Source organism: Gigantopelta aegis, unplaced genomic scaffold, assembly GCF_016097555.1.
Source record: "Gigantopelta aegis isolate Gae_Host unplaced genomic scaffold, Gae_host_genome ctg5189_pilon_pilon, whole genome shotgun sequence".
Lineage (NCBI taxonomy): Eukaryota > Metazoa > Mollusca > Gastropoda > Neomphalida > Peltospiridae > Gigantopelta > Gigantopelta aegis.
This window is the reverse complement of record NW_024534273.1, coordinates 17853-41975: the sequence shown is the minus strand read 5'-3', so window position 1 is coordinate 41975 and position 24123 is coordinate 17853. Positions and strand designations below refer to the sequence as shown.

General features: G+C 35.4%; 1 pseudogene; it reads left to right on the top strand.

Annotated features, from left to right (window-relative positions):
• Window positions 1–9389: 9389 nt before the first annotated feature.
• Window positions 9390–12127, top strand: LOC121366285 (annotated as a pseudogene).
• The last annotated feature ends 11996 nt before the right edge of the window (window positions 12128–24123 follow it).

Below are 24123 nucleotides of genomic sequence, written 5' to 3'. Positions count from 1 at the left end.
TTATGGTCATTGGTGATAAATCTATTTAAGTTATGTGTGCTATCAGTGAAAAGATAGTTTCACCCTATTTAGCAACTATGTGAAGCATATAAACATAAAAATCAAACAAAGACGAAATTAAGACCAATCATTTTAAACTATAAGACTAGTTAAATACCAAATTACGCCAAGAAACATCTGTTCAGGTCGCCAATTACACACAATACTACAGCGCTATTGCCTAGGGGCAAATGTAAAAACATCAGAGAATGTATGAGTCGGAAGCAGTGATGAACAAAGAATTTAAAACCTTAAAATCGTCTAAGGGTTAGATCAACAAAGTAAGCACCTGCTACATAGAGATTTCCAGCATATGGGAATATCTCAGGTGTAACTATTAATCTTAATAGTCTTGTTTAGTCGGCTTCAGTGACTGGCAAAGAATCAAAGTCCACATGATACCTATCACATGATCTTAATGGTGGACAGGTTTAGATACCAAACGCTTACAATAATATGTACACATACAATGATGATAATATACTTTATGGTATATTGGTGTGGACCAGGTTTGTTGGAATATCCCATGATATTCAATGATAATCCTATGATTACATGACATAGATCCTCAGTAATACCCCCTTGTGACTACATGTGAATATATCCTCAGTCATATCCTATTTATACCTGATGACCTACTTGGATTCATATATACTCAGCATACCCTTAGTATTTACCTTGTGACTACTTGGCATATATCCTCAGGCAACAAATTATTATTACCTTGTGAATACTTGACATATATCCTCAGTCAATCATATATTTACCTTGTGACTATTGGCTTAATCCTCAGATACCCTATTATTACCGTGGTGGATACTTGAAGATATTATCAGTCAAATCCTATTATTACCTTGTGGACTACGTTGACATATATTCCTCAGGAATACCCTTTTATTACCGGGTGACTACTTGACATTATATCCTCAGGATAACCCGATTATTACATTGGACTACTGACAATATAATCAGTCATACCCTATTATGAACGTGTGTCTACTGGAACATATATACGCAGTCATACCCTATTATTACCTTGTGCTTACATGAACACATATCTTCAGTCATATACTATTATGACATTATGAGTCCATGACATATATCCTCAGTAAACCTCCCCTTGTGACTAAGTGACCACAATATCTTCCGTCATTACCTATTATTACCTTATGATTACAGGACATATCCTCAGTCATATCCTATTATCTTGTGATTAATAACACATACTCATATCTATGATCATACTATCATTATCCTATGATTAAATTAAGAAATAGGAATGAGATTCTTCAGTACTATAATTGTATGTGAAGTATTGGAATGAGTTATGTGAGCCAACTCACAACCAATGGCAGTTGGCATAAATAGGCTGAGTGCTGTTATTAGCCTCTCTGAAAGGATTCTGTGAAACATTTCAGTCACTAAAAGATCATTATCTTTTTACGGACAGGGAAACTTCTCCCTATCTTAGAGACAGAGACAAACACATGAACAAACAAGAAATTTAATAAAAACAATCCTCTATAACACTGAGAGTTTTGGAGAAGGTTATGATTTGAGGATTTCAATTACCACATTGACCAATGTTGCATCACTCTTACCAAAAAATTTATCACCACAAAACATTACTCTGAAAAAATTTATATTCACAAACCAAATTCAGGTATTAGAACATGTACATTGAGTATATGTATAGTTAAATCTTAGCTGCAGCAAAATGGTCTTAATTATATTATGAATAATACTCTCAATAACAGAAGCTAATGAAAAGTATTAGTATGGTGATACATTACAAATATAGAGGAAGCCCTTTATTTAAAGGCCACTAGAGGTTCTATGGTAGGCTGTTATATATGAATGCTAACCACTGTAGTAGATGGAACCATTAGCACAAACCCAAAATGAAGATCATGATCCAGCTGTATCATAGCTACCAAAAATTTGAGAGAGTTCCTGAACTGAGGAGGGAGGGAGTAAGAAGGAGACGGGAGAGAGAGAGAGGAGAGAGAAGAGAGAGAGGGAGACGAGAGGAGAGAGAGATGGAGGAGCGAGAGAGATGAGAGAGAGAGACCGAAGAGAGAGAGAGGGAGGGATGGAGGAAGGAGAGAGAGAGAGGAGAGGAAGAGGTAAGAGGGGCCTCAAAGTGATGAGATTCATTATTCATATCTTGACTCGCCAATGCCTTTGGCCAAGACTGCCACATCAGCAACTTTTCAGTTGTGGCTATACAAACTAATTGATTATAATGTAAGAACATACCATCCACTGGAATTTGCATATCTAAAAAGGTAGCTACAAATAGGAAAAACAAAAAAAAAAAAAAAAAAAAAAAAAATGGTAGTGCTATGTATTCATCAGACTGCCAACTCATTTAATTGAATGCATTAAATAAGGGGCAGTTGCAATGTCATATTATGACTCATACCTAGTACTCTTGGTTGGGGGAGAGATACTCATATTTTAATCTCAGTAACTAAGATACACAGAGGAATTACTCTCTGGTAATGACCTATTGTTCTATCCACTTAACTAATAACAACAGCAACTATGATCTCTCAAGTGATTATGTAGCTATGACACGAGCATTAGTTGCTATACATTGTGGAATTCTCTATAAGGAGGAGTTGTATAGACAAGTTCTCAACCTCTAGAGTCACGGCACTGAGACTGAGAAGAGAGAGAGACAGAGAGAGAGAAAGTGAGGAGGAGAGAGGAGACGAAGAGAGATGGGGGAAAGAGAGAGAGAGAGGAGAGGAAAATAAGAGAGAGAGAGAGATAAGAGAGAGAGAGAGAGAGATTGGAGAGAGACGAGAGACATTAGATAAGACTAGAGAGAGAGAGGCATTCATCAGCACTTGTATGCATCATAGCTTACCAAAAGAACACACACACAATGATAATAGGCCTCCAGCAATACAATTCTATGACCAACTATTGAACAACCTGTTCTGTTAGCTCTTAAAAAAATAAAAGACAGGTCAAGACTAAAAAACTAAATAGAAACAGATAAAACTCTTCTACAGTGTAATTATATGTGGTAAAAGGTCTCTATTCTGATATTTATATATTTTGCTATTATGTAAAATATATGTCTCTATTATAGTATGTTACGTGTTGTGTGAACCTGGTTTAAGAAGAGCTGTTACTTGTGCGTGTTGTGTTTCTAGTGCTGTGTTCATCACAATACTAGAATATTAATACATTGATATTATACTCTACATGTACATGTATACCTGGTGGAGTGAGTGAGCATAAACAAGATGAGCCACACGGAATCATTTTCTAACTCTTCACATACTGCTAATCTCTCTACTAAGATAAATTCCAATGATAATTAAATGAAGGACTAAAGCCAGTCAACCTTCACAGACAAATGTAAAACTAAAATTAGCAATATCTTATTATTATTATCTATTACACTGCCATTCACTATTATAAAACTAATTATAATATGTAGATATAGATACCAAAGGGGAAGTCAACACCCGCATAGCTTTACATACTGTTTTACCCCAAAACATTAAGTATTAATAGTGTATGGCCTTTAAAAGGGTCCCATTGAACCCTATACCCAAAGAGGTTATCGACTGGTACTGTACATATATCTTTATCATTAACATTATATGTTTTTTGTTTTTTTCTTTGTTTTTTTTGTTATATTTTTTTTTTTTTTTTTTTTTATAATTTCTATTTCCCCCCCCTTTTATTTTTTTACTATTTTATTCTTTCTTTTTTTTTCTTTTATTTTTTTTTTATTCCTCCCCTGCTGGCGTCCCCCCCCCCGCCCCCCCTCCCTCTCCCCCTCAGGGGGGCCCGCGCGGCCCTCGGGGTCCCCGTATTATTTTTATTGTGTCTTTTTTTTATAAAAACTGTATAACCATCGATAATTTACCCTAATGGATGTATTCCATAAATAAACTAAGAATCATGGTTTCAATGATAATAAAGTTTACATTTCTATAACATGAAGAAAAATGTACGGATAAAAAAAAATGCGAAATGTCATTTCTTCATTTTCTTGTCCCATTTGACTCTTTCTCTCATTACATGAAATCTCCATTTTTGAACCTCTCTCTCCCTCACTTCATTCAGTCATGTCATGATGATAAGGTAATGTCATTTGTACCTCAAATCAACATTCACGTGTTCGTAGAAAGTTTAATTACAACTCGAAAACAATGCAGGAATCTCGATCTATAAAAATTAAAGGAGACAAAAATAATGTTAACCCTTTAACGATAAAAATTTAGTCCGAAGTAACCAAGCGATATAGAAAATGATACTTAATGTGTTGTCTACACCAATAGCTGAATAATTATACAAATGCATTGTTTTGTATGGTGTTTTCTTAGAGAAGAAAGGAAGATATCTCTATTCATTAGTTATCATATCATGTTTTCTTGATATAATCCTTAATAATACTTTTTTTCTCTATATAATAATGGTTAGTTAAATCTACACAACATCTTACTTTCTCTACCTCTACTGTTACTAAACGCTCCAGTATAGTCTTAACAGAAGGTATCGTCACTAGAAGGACTATAAAAACACAAAATTGAATAAAAATTATTACACATAATAATATAATGGTACTAATATTATGGTAGCATAAAGGAACATTAGTTACAATAGAATCCTATCTATAACAGGGAAAGGTTCCTCAATACAGAATAATTATGACTGGTCCTTTATACAAGAGAACCAAATTGACATTAAAATCGCTTATAAGAATGTTAAAACATGTATATAACTACCCCCATGTACATGACCTATCTTGACGGGGACATGTATCTAGAACCTATGACATGTTATCAACATTAAGTTTAGGTTATAATCACAAGGTACAAACAACTATTATAACATGTCTATCCTCCACAATACGCATCATTATCAAACATGTACACAGGTACACTTTTCTCCAGCCCAATCTAATCTCATAATATCGTTTACAAACACCTTACAATTGACCTCTAGGTCTCATAAAGTATAACATTTTAAAGCTTACATGTAGCGTGTGATAATTACTAGTGAAAGAGACACTAATAGAGGAACTTAACTCATGCATGCAATTACTTAAACAACAATTCACAAACAACAGAATAAGTAAAATCGGTCTGATGTCAATGAGTTAAGTTGTGGATAGAGGACATTATTCCACTCTGAACATACTATAGTCATGTTAATGATGTTTCAATGATATACAAACCTTGTGAGAAAGGAGTATGGTACCAACTCCAGGTCGGTCTTGTCGAAGTAGAAATCTTGACAATAATGATAATTTTTTAACAAATAGGAATATATAATAAAGTATCCTCTGACAAGAAAAGGCTATATTTCTAGTCAAGGACTTGTTATTATCCGACTACTTTCTCTCAATTTCCATTTAGTGTCATGATATCTCCCTCGCATTATAACTAGGTAACAGGTTTCGAGACATGTCTTTAATCCTCTTTACTTGCAGTCTTATTTACTAAATGTATACAAACTGGGTGGTTTTGTCATTGGATATTGCTGCCTCTATTTTGTAGTAACAATAATTTTGACTGATATCAGTTAAACGTTGGACCTGTCTACAAAATAGAATAGGTCTCGACATACAGGTGACTTGAACTCAATTTTTGTAACAACTAAATGAATTCATCTGGTTTGTTTTTTTTCCCAACATATTGCAGCAACATAACTTCCAAACAATATCTAATAATATTAGGTATATTAATTAATAGTTTAGACTTTACTGTTATATTTTTAGTATCATTAACTTTTTCTTTTTACTCGACGGGTGCTTACCTAGCTGATGATACTAAGGTCCTTGGACTATTGAGCTGTATTTGTAGTGTTGTGTTGTCCGTGTGTGTGTGTGGTGAGAGAGAGAGAAGAGAGAAATTTTGATAACTAATTTTTCCGAATTATCTAATACTAGTTATAATGTCTTACCCCTGCGATTTTTGGGTATCTATCATTGCTGACCAGATATATAGATCACTATCACGGTGGTGTTGGACAATAGTATAGGCTCGAGTTTTTCCCAGACCTGAACATCATATCCATTCTCTCAGTTGCCAACTAACAGACAATCCCTTTTTTTTTTTTTTTTATATGCTAATTTAGGTCAAATCAGTCAGGTCTTTTCTGATCTTCCCCACCAGATCTTTTTACAAACCAAGGGTCAATCACATTTTTTCAGACATTTTCGGAGCTATATTCATTTTTAACTGTACCAGCGATTCAAAGCACCTACATACCCTCGTGGTTGTGATGAAACATTGAGCCACTGGTAAAATTCTTCACGTTTCCTGTTTGACAGAGACAAACGATTTACTGACGGTTAGACCCCTTACCCTTCTGTAGTTATCTTGTCTTCGTATTTTTGTGACAACTCTGTCGAAGACAACACGGAGGATGTCCCGTACCAATGACCCTTTCTGAGACATTTACGGGTCCCCCTACTTACAACGTACTTTTTAATTCCCACTCATCGCCATTCCTTCGTGCTTTTTTTTTTTAGATTTCAGTTTCTTTTCGTTGTCTATTTATTTTCTTATCAGTTGTTACGATTGTCACTCCACCTTAGCTTTATGGTGTATGACCTCCTAATATGCACTCCTCCCATATTGATTTTTTGAGCATACTTGAGACTTACCCATGATAGGAGGGTGACCTGTAGACACAGGCGGTACATAAACTGCCACGAACTTGTTTGTTCCCTACATTCAACACACAGTGTTCATTTTTTGTACTGCTTCTCTTCGTCATCATCCTTCCTCGTCCTCTGCATTTTGTAATAGTTATTTTTAATTCCTTTTTCTTTGCTTGGCTATTCCATTTTTTTCGTGATCTGGTACGTCCCATTGTTGTTTGCAAGTTTCTGCCTTAAACCTGGCAGTTATCCCCGATAGTTCTTCCAGAAACACAACAACACCATCTTGTCCTACAGATCATATATCGATATGACTCAGTCTCGTTCTAAAAAAAACACTACTTCGCTGACTTTTTTCAACTCTGGACAGTATGTCAGAGTTCTATATTGTAAACCCTCAATCTTATAAGATGGTAAATACGTGTGAGGCATTAGCTTCTGATAGTTCTGTGCATTAAATGAAACTGCATTACAACATAAGACTTATGTTACCTTCCCCTGCGGGTAACACCAGTTCTCATAAAATTACCTCACACTCACGATACATCTCTTCCTGCCGGAATCCACAGTTGAGTTTGTGGCCATCAGGACGCCAACAAACGCATGAGTAAAGAATCCAAAATAACTTTGCGAATTTTTACGGATCCATGACAACTTTCCATCTTATGATTAGTCATACACACGAAGGACGCCATCTTGACTAGCTACAGCATATATGCGCTGTATCGGAGATAAAGCAAATCCTTTGATCGAGCCAGGACCAATGTGCCATCTATAAACTCGCGAGGGGACACTTGTTTTTCTAGGTTGCATAAGATTGTATAGTGGTATCTTTTTAGTTCTTTGTGAGTGGAATATTTTGTTGTGGGAGAGATGACGTTTTATATTGATATTCTGTGACCATACATAAGGTTACCACTAATGTGTGAGGATACAAATTGGGGTTTCAACTTCCTCAGGTAACCCTCTGACCATTTGTAACATCAGTAGGATACTCGTGACGCTATGTAGTCCGATAATAGAGAAAAGGAAATAGAACTTTGTGCTATAATTAGAGTACCAGAATATCTAAATCAGTGTTTCTACTGCTTGTACTATCCCATGATAGCTATCCCCATTAGTAAACTCTAGATTAGTGAAATTTAAATCAATATTTACCACAGTGAATCTAGTGTTTTTTTGACCACCCCCTTTAATTTAATCTCTAGACCAGTCAATTTTTTAGCAGGTACTTACCAATAGTGATCTAGGATAGCTACCATTAATAATCCATCTAGACCAGTCCAACCATCAAGGACTTACCACAGTGACCTAGGAGAGCCTATCCTTAATAAACTCTAGACTATTAAACATCAGTATTTACATAGTGACCTAGAAAGCGTACCATTAACAAAACTCTAGATTAGCAAACATCAGTATTTAGTAGGTTAGCTATCATTAGTAAAGTACTAGACATATCACTTCACTATATAAAACTAATGTTGACTTACATCACTGTGTAGATAGCATACTAGATTAGTTAGGATTAATCAGTTGTAATGGGTCCTCCATTAAACCCCACTATAGATCCAGATGTCAACATCTACGAGTACAGAGATTGATCGTCAGGTGTATAAAGGTATAAGAAGTACGATAGGAGTGCTGTCACACTGGATGAGCAAGATGGGAGGTATGAAGATAAGCAGATAAATAAAGGGAAATAGTTAGTAACTACAGTTAGAATGATGCTCTAAAACAAACACCCTCTAAGATTAGTTTAGTCTCACATTTGTAAAAATTTCAAAGATTTTAGGTATAAGTTCAGCATTCACTAGAGCTACATTCTACATCTTAATAAGAATGTAGACATCTATATGTAAATAGGGCATGTAGGCGTGTCATCTATTTTCCATTGTACTCAGTACTCACTGGGAGTGAAGAGACTTAGTAAATGTCAGGGGCTTGATTTATACAATAGGCTCTTTATAAACACAGTTTTATATCCCATATATGTGGTTATGCTACACCCACTGAAAGAATGCTAATATATAGATGTGGGGTTGTGGTACACAAGTGTACTTACTTTAATACAATGGATGGTTATCCTTACATTTTCAGTTGCCAACTGAAATGGATAGCAATTACAGTTTCACGACCTGAATTAAACAGCAACCATTTGACAGCCCTTGCATATCTTTAACAGAGACAACAGTAATATGAGTACTTCGATAACTCTTTCCCTAACAAAGGAGTCTCTAGGTTTACTGTATCGATGATCTCTGAGGTTTTTGTATATTCCCTCTTTGTTTTTAACTCAATACGAAGATCAGAAAGCGACCATACTGTTTGTTCGAGTGGATGCCATTGCCTTTGGATGGAGGCCGCTTCTCAGTCTATTAAGTTAGGGGGTGTGACTACATAGCTCTTTGGGTGAGCTCATAAAGTGATCAGAATCCTGTGATCGTTTTGATTATTGTGTTAAGTAAGATCATCTTCTAGAAGTTTTCTTTCCACGTGTCTTTACTCTAAGCTCGAAGATTCCATTTCACGTGCTTTCCCTCCAAGACGGTGAAGTTCTATACCACAAGGTATAAATTTTACGCCATTCCTAACGCGCTAGTAAGAATTTTGTAGCGGCAATATTTTCCTTTTCATACCTTCAAGTAAACGATTTTAAAATCTTTCTTCTCTGTCTGTCGGTTCAGAATGGCTGATCCTGCTCAGAATTGTCGTTATGGAAGACGAAACCGAAGTCGAAACCTTCGCTTTTCAAGCTGAGATCGCTCAATTTTCTTATGATGTCCATTATTAATACGTTCTATTCCAACAAAAAATCTTTCGAGGGAAAGTATCTCCAAACTCCTCAGATGTAAGAAATTAATTTTAATAAAAGTTACTATTCAATCTTCCTTTGCAGGCACTGACAAAATCCGTTATCAAAGTCTCACTGATCCTACAGTTCTGGAATCTGAGAAGAACTTGAGATTAGCATTATCCCAAACAAGAACGATAACACGCTACTTTATCGACACTGGTGTTGGTATGACCAAGCTGATTTGGTGAACAATCTTGGTACTATTGCTCGATCCGGTACAAGGACATTTATGGAAGCTCTGCAGGTATCTTTTTAAATCAAAGCCCTATTGCTAGGCAACATAGTATATTTATTTTTAGAATACTTGTGTTTTCTAATATTTCCATTCTGAAATTAATTAGTATATAGCACAACAGGTGGCTTCCCCTTCTAGAATGTTTGGGAAAGTCCAACCCACTCCCACAGTTTATATTGTGTGATACTATCACTATAGTAACAATATGTGTATGTACTTGTAGGCTGGAGCTGATATCTCTATGATTGGTCAGTTTGGTTGGTGTGGGATTTTACTCATCCTATCTGGTTGCTGAAAAGGTCCCAAGTAATCACCAAGGAACTAGCATACACATACCCATAGTGTAATATGTAGCAATGTAGACTAGTTTTTTCTTCACTCCTTAAAGTCTAATGTTCTCTCTATAATTCAGTTAACCTATTAACAGTAATACTACCTTTTTGTTTTCTATAATGATCTTTGAATAAACAAAGTTTTAGTTTGTGATCTTCAACTAATATAGCTTACTTTACTAATCTCTCTCACTTCATAAGCACAATGATGATGAGCAATACATCTGGGAATCAGCTGCAGGAGGTTCTTCACTGTCCGACGAGATGATACAGGAGAACCAATTAAACCGAGGAACCAAGATCATCCTCTATCTCAAGGAAGATCAAAATGGAATATCTTGAAGACCGACGTATCAAGGAAGTTTGTTAAAAAGCACAGTCAGTTCATTGGCTATCCATCAACCTCATGTTGAGAAGAAAAGAGAGAAGGAGATCAGCGATGATGAAGCTGAAGAAGAAGAAGAAAGAAAGAAGCAGATGTTGAACGATGGAGAAGAGAAGAAAAGATGAGAACCAAGATAGAAGAAGTTGATTCTGATGAAGAAGAAGAAGGAGACAAGAAAGAGGACAAGAAAAATAAGAAGAAAACTTAAGGTAGTTTTTATATTTGTTTCAATGACACTTGAAGATTACAATGTGTCTACAGGAAAAAAAAGTACACTGATGTTGAAAGAACGGAACAAGACAAGCCAATCTGGACTCGTAATCCTATAAGAATCCACTAAAGAAGAATATGGTGAAATTTCTACAAGTCACTTACCAATGACTGGGAGGAGCATTTGGCTGTCAAAACATTTCAGTGGAGGGGCAACTTGAGTTCGGCGCTCTCCTTTTCATTCCAAGAGAGCTCCTTTTGATCTTTTTGAGAACAGAAAGGTCAAAAATACATCAAAACTCTATGTTCGACGTGTCTTCATCATGGAAAATGCCTTGAGGACGTTGATTCCAGAGTATCTCAACTTCGTAAAAGGAGTCGTTTTGACTCGGAAGACCTTCCTTTGAATATTTCCGTGAAATGCTTCAACACAATAAGATCCTCAAAGTCATCCCGAAAAAATCTTAGTGAAAGAAATCCTCGAGTTATTTGCTGAATTGTCCGAAGATGCTGAAGATTACAAAAAATTTTATGAGCAATTCAGTAAAAACTTAAAACTTGGTATTACACTAGGACAGCCAGAATAGAAAGAAAGATTGCCGAATTATTGCGTTACCATTCTTCCTCTCTTCAGGTGAGGACATGACACACTCAAGGATTATGTCTCCAGGATGAAGGAGAATCAGAAACAAATCTTCTACTATATTACTGGTGAGACTCGTGATCAAGTATCTAACTCTGCCTTTGTGGAACGGGTCACAAAACGTGGATTTGAGGTCCTGTATATTGGTTGAACCTATCGGATGAGTATTGCGTTCAACAACTCAAAGAATACGAAGGTAAATCCCTCATGTCCAGTGACCAAGGAAGGGTCTTGAGTTGCCCGAAGATGACGAAGAGAAGAAGCGCTTTGAAGACACAAAATCCAAATTTTGAGGGTCTTTGTAAAGTCATGAAGGATATTCTCGACAAAAAGTAAAGTAGAAGGTTTCTCATTTCAAAGAGACTTGTGTCATCGCCCATGCTGTATTGTGACTACTCAGTATGGATGGGACAGCAATATGGAACGTATCATGAAAGCGCAGGCTCTTCGTGACACCAGTACAATGGGATATATGGCAGGCTAAGAGAAACAACTTGAATTGAACCCAATCATCCAATCATTGAAACCCTTCGGCCAGAAAGCAGAAGCTGATAAGAAACGATAAATCTGTCCAGGATTCGTGTGTTGCTATTGTTTTGAGACTTCTTGATGTCATCTGGTTTTACTCTTGAGAACCCTCAAAGTCATGCTAATCTTATCCCATCGTATGATCAAGTTAGGATTGGGTATTGATGAGGATGACATTGCCGGAGAAGAGGCTGTTCCTGAGGAGATGCCACCTCTCGAAGGAGAAGAAAAATGAAAGATGATCGCATGGAAGAAGTTGATTAGAACAAGAACTAAAAAAATCTACTGTCTTAGTCTTATTCCTTATTATTATTCTGATTTGTTTGTGTCTTCCTTTAACTTTGTATCGTAACTATGAGTCAGTGGTTAGTTGTAAAACGGTTTAAATTAAAACTGTCAATCCTTATTGAATTAGACGGGAAAATACCGTGGAATTACCGAAGAGGTACGAAGATTGAAGTACTCGTTACTTAAGCGAAAAGGTATTTTTAAAGAAATCTATGTTATTTATCTAGTACGTATACATATGCTCGTCAGTACTACGCCTTTACAGATTACATATATCTCTGATAGTTGATTATAGATTAGAAATCGACTTTGTACTATAATAGCGTTGTTTTGTAAAAAATTAATACTAAATTAATTAAATTGTATATTATAACTAAAACTAATAATTAAAAAGAGTGATGTAATTTTGCTATAATTCATATAACTAATTAAGCAATACTTCAGAATTGTGGCATTATGTAAACCATCTATATAACCTTTGTACTACATCCTCACTGATATTCTATGGCGTCGCAATGAAAAGTATGTTTTTCATAGTTCATTTGCAGTATGTTGTCATGTCAGTATTCAATCAGCTGACACACACCTGTCAATGTTGATATTAAGAGGGTGGGCGGTAATGCACTTGTTTATCTCAAAACTCCCTTGCATTGATATAAACAAAGAAACAGTACTGCCCCACCTTGACAGAGTAACTCAGACATAAATCAAGATTATAATTTATAGTGAGAGCTCAGTAAATCCATTGAGCCACTGTATATTATTGAAATATCTATTTTTGTTTTGTTTTGTTAAATGTACATGACTACATGTATTTAGTCCTCGAGACCTTAACATTATGGTCAACTAAAACACTTTAATATAAACCTATAATATATTACCAGTATCTGTTTTAGGAGACAAATACAATCACACAAATGCAAGAAATGGCTACTTCAGTATCCAAGAAGTTCAGCCATATACATGACATCTACCTTAGATATACATGCACCCAACAACAATGCAAGAAAAGAATTGTCTTATAACATTGAGTACAAATGACCAACCAGGACAGTCAAACCATCTGTACAAAAAAGAAACCATACCCAAACAAACAAGTAGGAGCATGTTATTCCTGAAGAAAAGCCAATTAAAACAAGCAAGTATACCAAGACCAAGACCATCTGTACGAAAAAGAGCCACAACCAGCCAAACAAGTAGGAGCATGGATTCCTGAAGAAAAGCAAGTGAACAAGCAAGGTATACCAGGGCCAAGGACCATCTGTACGAAAAAGAAAAGCCCACCCCAACAAACAAGTAGGAGCATGTATTCCTGAGAAGAAGCCAAGTGAACAAGCAAGTATACCAAAGGCCAAGACCATCTGTACGAAAAAGAAAGCCACAACCAGCCAAACAAGTGACGGAGCATGTTATTCCTGAAAAAGCCAAGGTGACAAGCAAGTATAGACCAAGGCCAAGACCATCTGTACGCAAAAGAAAACCGCCTCAACCAGACAAACAAGTAGGAGCATGTATTCCTGAAGAAAAGCCAAGTGAACAAGTAAGTTAAACACGTAGGAGCATTCATGCAAGAATTGAAACCAGTGAACAAACAAGTATGCCAAAACCCAAAGCTACCCTATACAAGAAACCAAAGCTAGTAGTAGAAAAAGAAAAAAGAAGTATACAAATACATCAATGTAAGCAACAAGCAAAAGCAACTGTTTGTATACGCTTCTCTTTGAAGTATGGACACTAATGAGGAGTGAATTTGAGTATTATCTTCGAGTGTCAACTTACACTTAAAGAAGGAAAACATTCACAATAGTCTCTTTTCAAAAGAATGAACAAGGAGAAATTGAAGTAGAAGTACAGTTTCACAGTATGAATCAAGCCAGAAGAGCACAACAAAGTTTCAAGCCAAAAAAAAATCCCAAAATCTAGGATGATATCCTCATTACAACAAATAACAAATACAGATTTACATGCAGCTAAGATTCTTCAAATTAGAAAATCTTTCGAAAAAAGAAAGACAAGTCTTTTAGAGAGCATAAGAAAAAGATCTCAGGTATTAAGCGAACAGAAAATCGTGTCCTGGAAGAAAACTCAAAAAAACTTAGATCTAGTGTGAATTTCTATGTTGTTTTGGGTGAGATTGATACGGTAAAAACGGCAAATAAATGAATTCACTGATCATGAAATTGAGTTCAAAAGTTGCTAATCACCATCTACAACGAATGTTGTAGATGACATGGAGTCAAAAAGGTACAGGGAATGTACGATGGAATTTGAACAACTCATAGCACGAGAATGTCTTTTCGATTTCAAAAAGCACTCCCAATTTATGCCAGACACGACAGGATATTGTGAAGACGGTCCATGATACCTCAGTTGTTATTCTTATTGGTGAAACAGGTTTCTGGAAAGAGTACACACAAGTAGTTCAAGATTTATATATGATGGTTTTGCTGAAACATGGTTGTATTGTATGTACTAACCAAGAAAAGTAGCAGCTGTCACACTACAATCATGTTGGTACCTGAAAATGTGTATTCCTGCTCGGGAACTCCTTGTAGGCCATTGTACGTTTCAGCTACAAGAAAAGTCAGATCTGATACAAAAATCATATATATGACCCCAGATCATCAGGTTTATTAAAGAGTGCATTAGTGATCGACATTTTTCAAAATACTCCTCCCTACGCTTAGTTTTATTGATGAAGGCACACGCCACGAGAGAGGTCCTCTAGGTACTGAATATGTTATTAGCCTTTATCAAAGAGTGTTTACCATATCGGTTGTACCAGATCTGAAAGTCATCATCATGTCAAAGCTACCATTAGCCTCACATCTATCTTTGTCCAATATTTTGGTCATTGCTCCAATTATAAAGTTTTTGGAAAGAGCTTGTCTGTTGATATCATTTGGAACCCTCTTAACTCAAATCGAGCTTCCACTACAACGGGACAATATGTTCAAGATGCCATAGTGGTAGTCAAGCAGATACATAATGAATAACCAGAGAGTGTTGGTATTTGTTGTGTTTCTAACAGCACCTCCAGAAATTGATGCGTGCCTGTGAAACCTTACAACAGGAGCTTGGTGAATCAGCCATTGTCCTTCCATTACATGGGTAAATTACACCCACAAGACCAAACAAAAGTTTTTAAGCAAATACAGAAAAAAGGAAACTAGTTCTGTCAACTAATGTTGCGGAAACATCAGTGACAATTCCAGATATTAAGTAACATTGTAGACACTGGTCTAGCCAAAAGAATTGTGCTTTTGAATGCTAAGAGAACATGAACTCACTAGAAGTTCGATTGATCAGCAAAAGTTCTGCTGATCAAAGGAAAGGGAGAGCTGGGCGTTTGTCTCTGCTGGAAAATGCTATCGTCTTTACTCTGAGGAAAAAGTACAAAGCTATGCAAAGACAGGACACTCCCAGATTTTCTTCGAGTTCATCTCACACATGCTGTTTTTAAAGCTTTACGATTTGGCATTTCTAATATATTGGCTTTAAATTTTTAGAAATGCCCAGTCAAGAAATGCATTACTAAATGCAAATAACACACTTCATATATTGGTGGCGAGAGAATGAAATGTTCTTACATCTTTTGGACAAGAAGTTAGCTCTTCTGCCAGGGACCCTTTGCTAGGCAAGGTACTTCTTGATGGCATTGGATGCTGGTATAGGTTATGAAGCTGCTATATCTGTTGCTGTCTCTAGTCTTGGTGGCAATATTTTTTTCGAGGAAGAAACTGAAGAAATGAACTGAAAGTGATCGAAAGAAAATCAAATTTTTCATCCTGAAGGAGGGATCAACTAACGTCTCTTGTAGTCTACCAGGAGTGGTCGTCACAAAAGAAAGACCAACGCAAAAAATGGTGTGTTGAGAATTACATCAATCGTAAGAGATGAGAATTGTAGAAGAAACATGAAAGCGTTTAAAAACAATCTTGACACACAATCTTCAATGCACTATTTCTAACACAATCAATTTATTAAATGCTGAAGCTAACTTTCCCAATGATTTTTTTTTATGCCTTCTTAGGTAATATAGCAGTTTATTCTAGGCCTGAGAAAGTTTGGTGATATGACCCTTAAGATAGAAGACCCTCTTATTGTGTTTCCAGGATCGTCTCTTATAACAGACCAACAAGTTCCAAAAGTATCTCATTTATGAGAAAACCCTCAAGTTATCACAACACTTTCTACTTCAAGCTATGCCAGTGGATGATTTATGGATTAAAGAAGCTATAAGTCTAAATAACTTTCGTGTGATCCATTGAAAAGTTTAACAATTACTTAGTCACACCTCTAACAGTTTCTAACATTGGCCAGAAAGTTTATGAGTTACTATCACGAAACCTGTCCAGTCCAATACAAGATGAAATTATGCGTGTCACTGATGTACTCCTCCATTTTATATGATTGCAGACCAGAATTAGGATTGGTTCGTGTTTATGTAGCCCACACCACCACACAGCAATAAAAAGAGTTGTTTAAAGCTAAACTAAGAAAAACCCAATTATAATGAAGGCAAAAAAAGTCACAAGAAATTGGCATCACAGGCAGCAGATGATGTTAGAGTCATTCTAGGTCCTGGAGGTACTGTTAACATATTCTCATGCCATGTGACTATCGTACAGTGGTTGTAAAGGGTCCCATTGATGGACCAAATACTGACTGGTCAGACCAATTATTGAGGTGTTATGTGAAGTGTGGTAGCATCACTGTTACCATACAAACTCAAAGAGGAAAGTTGTTTCTATGTCACATTTGACAATCATGTATCTGCTTCTAAGGCTGTTGAAACACTGAGTAACCTACAACGTGGTGTTTAACGTTCAAACCTGTGTATCCTTCTAAAAAGTTTAAGGACGTAAAGCTTCACACTCAATTTGAATGGTCCCGTAGGAAACGACGCAATTTTGTTTCTTTCTACAGTTTCACTCTGCTGGAGATGCTCAAATCTGCACATGATTCATTGTCAGTAAATGTTATTGCTATCTCAATTCCAGGAGCAAAGCAGATCAACGTTAAATTTCAACCCTCCCAGAATATCCTACAGAAATTTTGTTGCGAATGTTCCTACATGTATGTCAGCTGAAGATATCAGAACATCAATGGAGAGTTACTTATTTGATATTCAATTGAAGTAAAGCGTAGTTTAGAAAAACCTTTTTTTACAACTGATTGAAGATTTGGAAGACTTACAAGATGAACTAGAAAAGTATCATTAGTCAATTCTTGTTCACAATGTCAATATAATGTTTAACGTTGTCAGTACCTAAAGATCACTTTTGCAATTTCAAGCTTTTGTTGATTTTCTCTAAAACCCACAAGAAGGACTTCAGGCTATGAAGGTCTTCAGTCGAGTCTATTGATGAAAAAGAACTTGAAATTCAGATGATAGGTCCTCCATTTCGGTTTTTAAACAAGTTTATAAAGTTATAAAGAGTGAAATAGCTCCTATTGAAGCTAAGCTTCACAACAAATACAAGTCTTTAATAAAATTGAGCAGAAAAAGAAAGACAATATATGGCAACATCTTTATGAGATCTCAGCTACTGATATCAGTGTCTTTATAAAGCAAGGAACAAGCTCCACAGTCTGAATCTCCATGGTATTGAATGTCAAACTCCTGACCGTCAGCAATATTTATTGTCTCATACTTGTCGACAGCATATTTCAAAGAACTCAAGCTACCACTTCAACTTACGTATATGCAACCTTCAAATCATGACTATTATATTTATGGAGCTAAACTAAATCAAAATAAAGCTTTTAGTCAAGTGAATGAGCAGATAGAAATTTTGAAGACCATGGGTTTGGAGTTCATGAGATTCATCTAAAAGCTCCAGACAGAGCTCCAGGTTTAATGAAAACATTAGTCACCAAATTTGGTACTGATCTTCAAGTATCATTGAAATGAATATGTGGAAAATGCTATGCTAGATCCCACAGAGGCAATTCTCTCAGTCTTTGCCAAAAATGATGCAATTACAAAAATCAACCAAGTGATAGATGAGTACACAAAATCATTTCCTACTACTGGCCTTCAGAAATCAATAACAGAATCACCACCAGAATGCTGTGTGTGTCTATGTGACATTGAGAACACACATGATATCATTAGATTGGAGTATTGTGGTCATCCTTACCATATTGAATGTATGACGGCACAAAGTGTCACAGAATACACTAACTATTCCTCTTCTTTGTGCTGCAGAAGGATTGTTCACAACATTTTGTTTGGGGGGGGGGGAGACTTGAAACCCTTTTCAAGAGAACACCTTTAACATTACCAAACCTAGTTGAAGCTTCGCTGAGATCCTACTTAGGTGGTAAATCAAGATAAAGTTCGTAATTGTCTTACTCCAGACTGTAAAATGGTGTATGCACAGTGACTGAAGATGGCCAGCGTTTTAATGTAGTCTTGCCAGTGTTCATATAATGTACTACTTGTCATGTTCAATATCATTATGGACTGACATGTGAAATATACAAAGATATGAAATCGGTGGAAGATAAAGCATTGGAAAATTGGATGCATAAGAATTCAAAAAAACGTAAACGATGTCCTAAATGTGAGCTCCAATTGAGAAAAACTGAAGGGTTGTAATCAACGTGACTTGTAGTCAGTGTCATTCTCACATTGTTGGTTTGTTAGACTATTTTGACACAGATCAGTTGTGTTATGCACATTTAGGTGGAAAACACATGGTGACATTTTTCTAAACATAACTGGTCATTTAATTGTTAAGTAAATGAAATCCTTTTTCAATATCATGGATGTCTTCATGTTTGTGATAATTATACAAGAGTGTTTAGTTTATATTTCATACTGATAGGTAAGTTTTTTCTTTATATAGATGTCTAGATATAGTACTTTCAACTCTCTCTCTCTCTCTGCACAAACACAAGACACACACTATACTTTATTAATAGTACTGTTACACTAATTGAATTATTTATTTCCATAGGTATAAACCTTGTTAATTAAAAATGTAGATAATATGGAGGATTACATAGAGACGTACAACCGATATGAAACTCAGGTGGAGATATAAGCATTGAAAAAATGGATTGGAGGCGAGAAATTAAAAAAAAAATAAATGGATTGTCCTAAATGTGGTATTCCATAGTGAAGATAAAAGGTTGTAATCACATATGATTGCAGGTCTATTCTTCCCATAATCTGTGGGTTTGTTTACCCACGACCCGATTATGATTTCTGACCAATTGTGTTATGGCACATTTAATGAAGAAACATGGCTAGCATGTCCTACACACTATCAGTTATTTAGTTTGTATGCCACATTTTTAGTAGCAAATATGTTCATTATGTTAGAAGTGATTAAATTTTTGGTAACATTAATACTATTCCCACCAATACCCCTTAAAATCCTATAACATCAATCTGCACATGATTCATTGTCAGTACATGTTGTTGCTATCATCAGGAGCGACTAGTCAGAATCCAGGTTTAAAATTCAAACCTCCCAGAATGATCCTAACCAAGAAATTTTGTTGCAAATGTTCCTGACATGATGTCGTGAAGATATCAGACTCATTGGAGAGTTACTTATTGTGATATTCAATTGAAGTAAAGCTAGTTTATAATTGAAAAACCTTTTGTTACAATGGGGAAGATGTGGAAAGACTTGCAAGATGAACTAGAAAGTATCATAGTCAATATGTTCACAGGTCAAGATAATGTTAACGTTATTCAGTACCTAAAGATCACTTTTTGCAAAATTCCAACTTTTGTTCGATTTTATAAAAAACCCACAAGAAGGACTTCAGGCTATGAGGTCTTCAGGCTGAGTCTATTGATGAAAAAGAATTGAAATTCAGATTGATAACGGTGCTCCATTCAGTGTTGTTAACAAGTTTATAAAGTTATAAAGAGTGAAATAGCTACTATTGAAGCTAAGCTTACTCACAACAATTACAAGTCTTTAATAAAATGAGCAGAGAACGACAAATATGGCAACATCCTTTATGTGAGATTCAGTTACGATGATATCAGTGTCGACGTCTTTATGAAAGCAAGGAACAACGTCACAGTCTGATATTCTCCTTGGTTCTGAATGTCAAACTCCTGACCGTCAGCATATTTATGGTCTCATACTTGTCGACAGCCATATTACAAAGATACAAGTTACTACTTCAACTACATATCTGACAACCTTCAACCATGAATATTAATATATGTGGAGCTGAACTAAATCGAAATAAGGCTTTTAGTCCAAGTGAATGAGCAGATGCAAATTCTGAAGACCATGGGTTTGGAGTTCATGAGATTAATTAAAAGCTTCAGATAGAGCTCCAGGATTAATGAAACATTTAGACCAATTTGGTACTATCTTATGGTATCATTAAAATGGATGGTATGGAAAATGCTATGTAGATCCACAGAAGCAAATTCTCTCAGTCTTTGCCAAAAATGATGCAATTACAAAAATCACCAAGTGATAGATGATTACACAAAATCATTTCCTACTACTGGCCTTCAGAAATCATAAGAAGACATCACAACCGAATTGACTGTGTGGTGTCTAGGTGATATTGAGAAACATACAAGATATCATTAGATTGGAATTTGTGGTATCCTTACATATTGAATGTATGAAGCTACAAGTGTCACAGAATACACTAACTATTCCTCTTCATGTGCTGGCAGAAGATTTTTCCAACATTTTGTTTGGGAAGACTTTGAAACCCTTTTCAAGAGAACACCTTTAACATTACCAGTCTAGTTGAAACTTCGCTGAGATCCTACTTAGCAGCTAATCATGATAAATTTCGTAATTGTCTCACTCCAGACTGTAAAATGGTATATGCAGTGACTGAAGAGGCCAACTTTTTATATGTAGTCACTGCAGTGTTCAATATATGTACTACTGTCATGTTCATATCCTTAATATTGGATGGAGACTTTCACATATGAGAGTACAAAGATATGAAAAAAAAGTCAGTGGAGATATAGCATTAGAAAATGGATGCGAGAGAATTTAGCAAAAAAACGTATAAACGATTGTCCAATGTGTGCTATTCCAATTGAGAAGATAAAAGGTTGTAATCAAATGATTTGCAGGCTGTCATTCCATATCAGTTGGGTTTGTTTAGACTATTATGATTCTGACCAATTGTGTTATGCACATTTAATGAAGGAACATGGTAGCATGTCCTAAATACTATTGATTTAGTTTTTAATATGCTGAAATGAAACTTTTTTTATTAGTATTTATGACTATTCATTATTTTAGAAGTGATTATTTTTTGATAACATAATATACTAATCCCACACTTCCTAAGTCTTATAATATTAAGTATACACATCAAAGTATGGACTTCCTGCTGGACAGATATCATTGCAATTGTTTACTTAAGATAAGTCATTAGTTATAGTCAAGCAATTTATAGACTTGAATTTTTAGTCATTAATAATAATTAATGGTCCACCCATCATGAATTTTAAATCGACCCAAATTGTTGCTATATAGCCCTTCTAGTGTTTCTCTGCCACTGTAACAACTGTACATAAATTGTCAGAGTAACACTAAGCAATTTATCTGTTACACTCTTGAGGGATTGTTTTTCCTGTGTTGTAAGTATTACTAAATGTGCTATTCCACTTGAGAAAACAAAAAGGTGTAATCACATGATTTGCAGCTATGTCATTCCATATCTGTTGGTTTGTTTAGACCAATTGTGTTATACACATTTAATGAGGAACATGGAACACACTCGTAATTATTGGTTATTTAGTTTGTATGTTGAAATGAGATGTTTTCCTAATAGCCAAGTACTCATACATGTTCATTATTTTAGAATTGATTAATTTTTGGTAACAGAATACTTAAACTCACCCCCTAAATCCTATAATATTAAGTATATGCATGAAAGCTATGGACTCGAGCTCCTGCTGGACAGATATCATTGTAATTTTTTACTCGAGAATCGAGATCAGTCATTAGTTCATAGCCAAACAATTATAGATTTAAACGTAGATTACATTTAGTTATTTTTTAACATTAATAATAATCAATCAATAGTCACACCCATCATGAATTCAATTAGACCCAGATTTGTTGCAATGATTGCCCTTCAGGCCTGTACACAGGGTTCTGAAAAGTGGGGTGACAAAATCTCTAACGGGGGGGGGGGGGGGGGGATAAATAATAACAAAACAAAATCAAGGAAAGTTTGGGAAATCAATAGTGAAATCTGTAAAATCAAAACTATGCAATACCTAAAGACGACGTGTAATCCATAAATCACAGAAAATCAATAGTAATTCAGGTTGATTTATAATCTTGTATACTAAATAGGGTTGTGTCAGACCCTCGGAAATATGCAGCCCACGGCAGGGCTCTCCCCCCAGAAAAATGTTTTAAATAGGTGCTTAGAGAGCAATTCTAATGCATTTGGAGTATAGTTTAAGAGGGCACATAATAAAATAATTTGCACACCAATTGAAAGCTTTTGCTTTGTCATCCTCTGATCAAAGCAAACCGTATATGAAAATTAATTTATTAAGCTCAAAAGGGGGGTGACTTGTCACCCCCCTGTGTACGAGGGCCTGCCCTTCCAACGTTCTTTTTTTTTTGCCACTTTAACAACTGTACAAAAGTTATCGAGCAACACCAAGCAATGTACTCTTGAGGGATATGTTTTACTATGTGTATAAGTATAACTGATTGCATGCCTTTTAGTGACAACTTAAGCCCATCAAAAGAGGAAAACTTGAGGAAACAACCAGCTGTAATCAATTGGACTTACCAAATGTGACCATTGTTAAATCATTTTACACACTCTGTTATATCACAAAGAGTATAAATGTCTTGGTATAAATTATTGCAAAGATACTTGAAAGATCTAACAAACCTTTTGGAATAAATTTAAATGTACTGGAAGTTGTAATGAATGATGGATTGTTTGACTAGATCAATATAATCAACAAACAACACAGTGATTGATTGATACATGGATAGACTAAGTGACTATGAGTACAATTCGTCAAAATATGGACATATGCTTGACAATTATAAGATACTATCAGTAATCCCTCAGTGGTTGTTATTCTGTACCCAGTTGCTCACTTTAATTAGTAAACACCCAATTTGTCTCACCTATTGTGTGTCAGCTTAATATTTTTTTTTAAGGTGGATCGTTAATTTTTAGTATTTAAGCAGCTTGTAGTGTGTCAGTGCTGTAAAGTTCTTGGTAGACAACTCACTTAAGTTATCTTTGAAAATCCTATCAATGTATGCATATACACATATATATATCAACTCACAATAAGACATGAATTTTAATAAATAAAAACAGACACTCTCTTTTCTTTTCATCACTCTCAGTATTATCACAATGATCTAAACCAGTGTGAGAGCTCTTTTTAGATTGAATAATATTAATTTAATTTTTAGCTATTATACTTAGTTGTTAAACAATAGATGACTAAAAGGGACGTTACAAGAAATATCATTAAACTCTTTAATCAACATTTTTACAATAGCAATACACACAAATGTTAACAAAGGTACATAATAATACAGGCAACACTCAGCTAATATATAATAGACATATGTGGGAAATTTAGAAGTGTCTTATTCTTCTTTTGAAAGAGAGCAAAGTACAATTGGAATGTTATCTAGTCTCTTAGTAATTGCGGCATTATTTCCAGTGTATAGATGCCATAAGGTGTCAATGTATAGTCAACAGGATAAGGATTTGTACTAGCAGATGAATAAAACTTCTCAGTACAGAAGGGTTAAACTTGTGTAGATAGGATAAGTTTGCAGACTCTTGCTACCACCACGTGGATAGTATCTTGTTGACATATACAAATTTCTTGAGGAGGTTAAACTATAATATGAAAACCAATGCATGGACCAATATTAACAGGTACAGTCCCAAAAGTACTAACGAAACTGATGCACACACACGATTATTAAACTGTATCTGACTATAACTTCTTG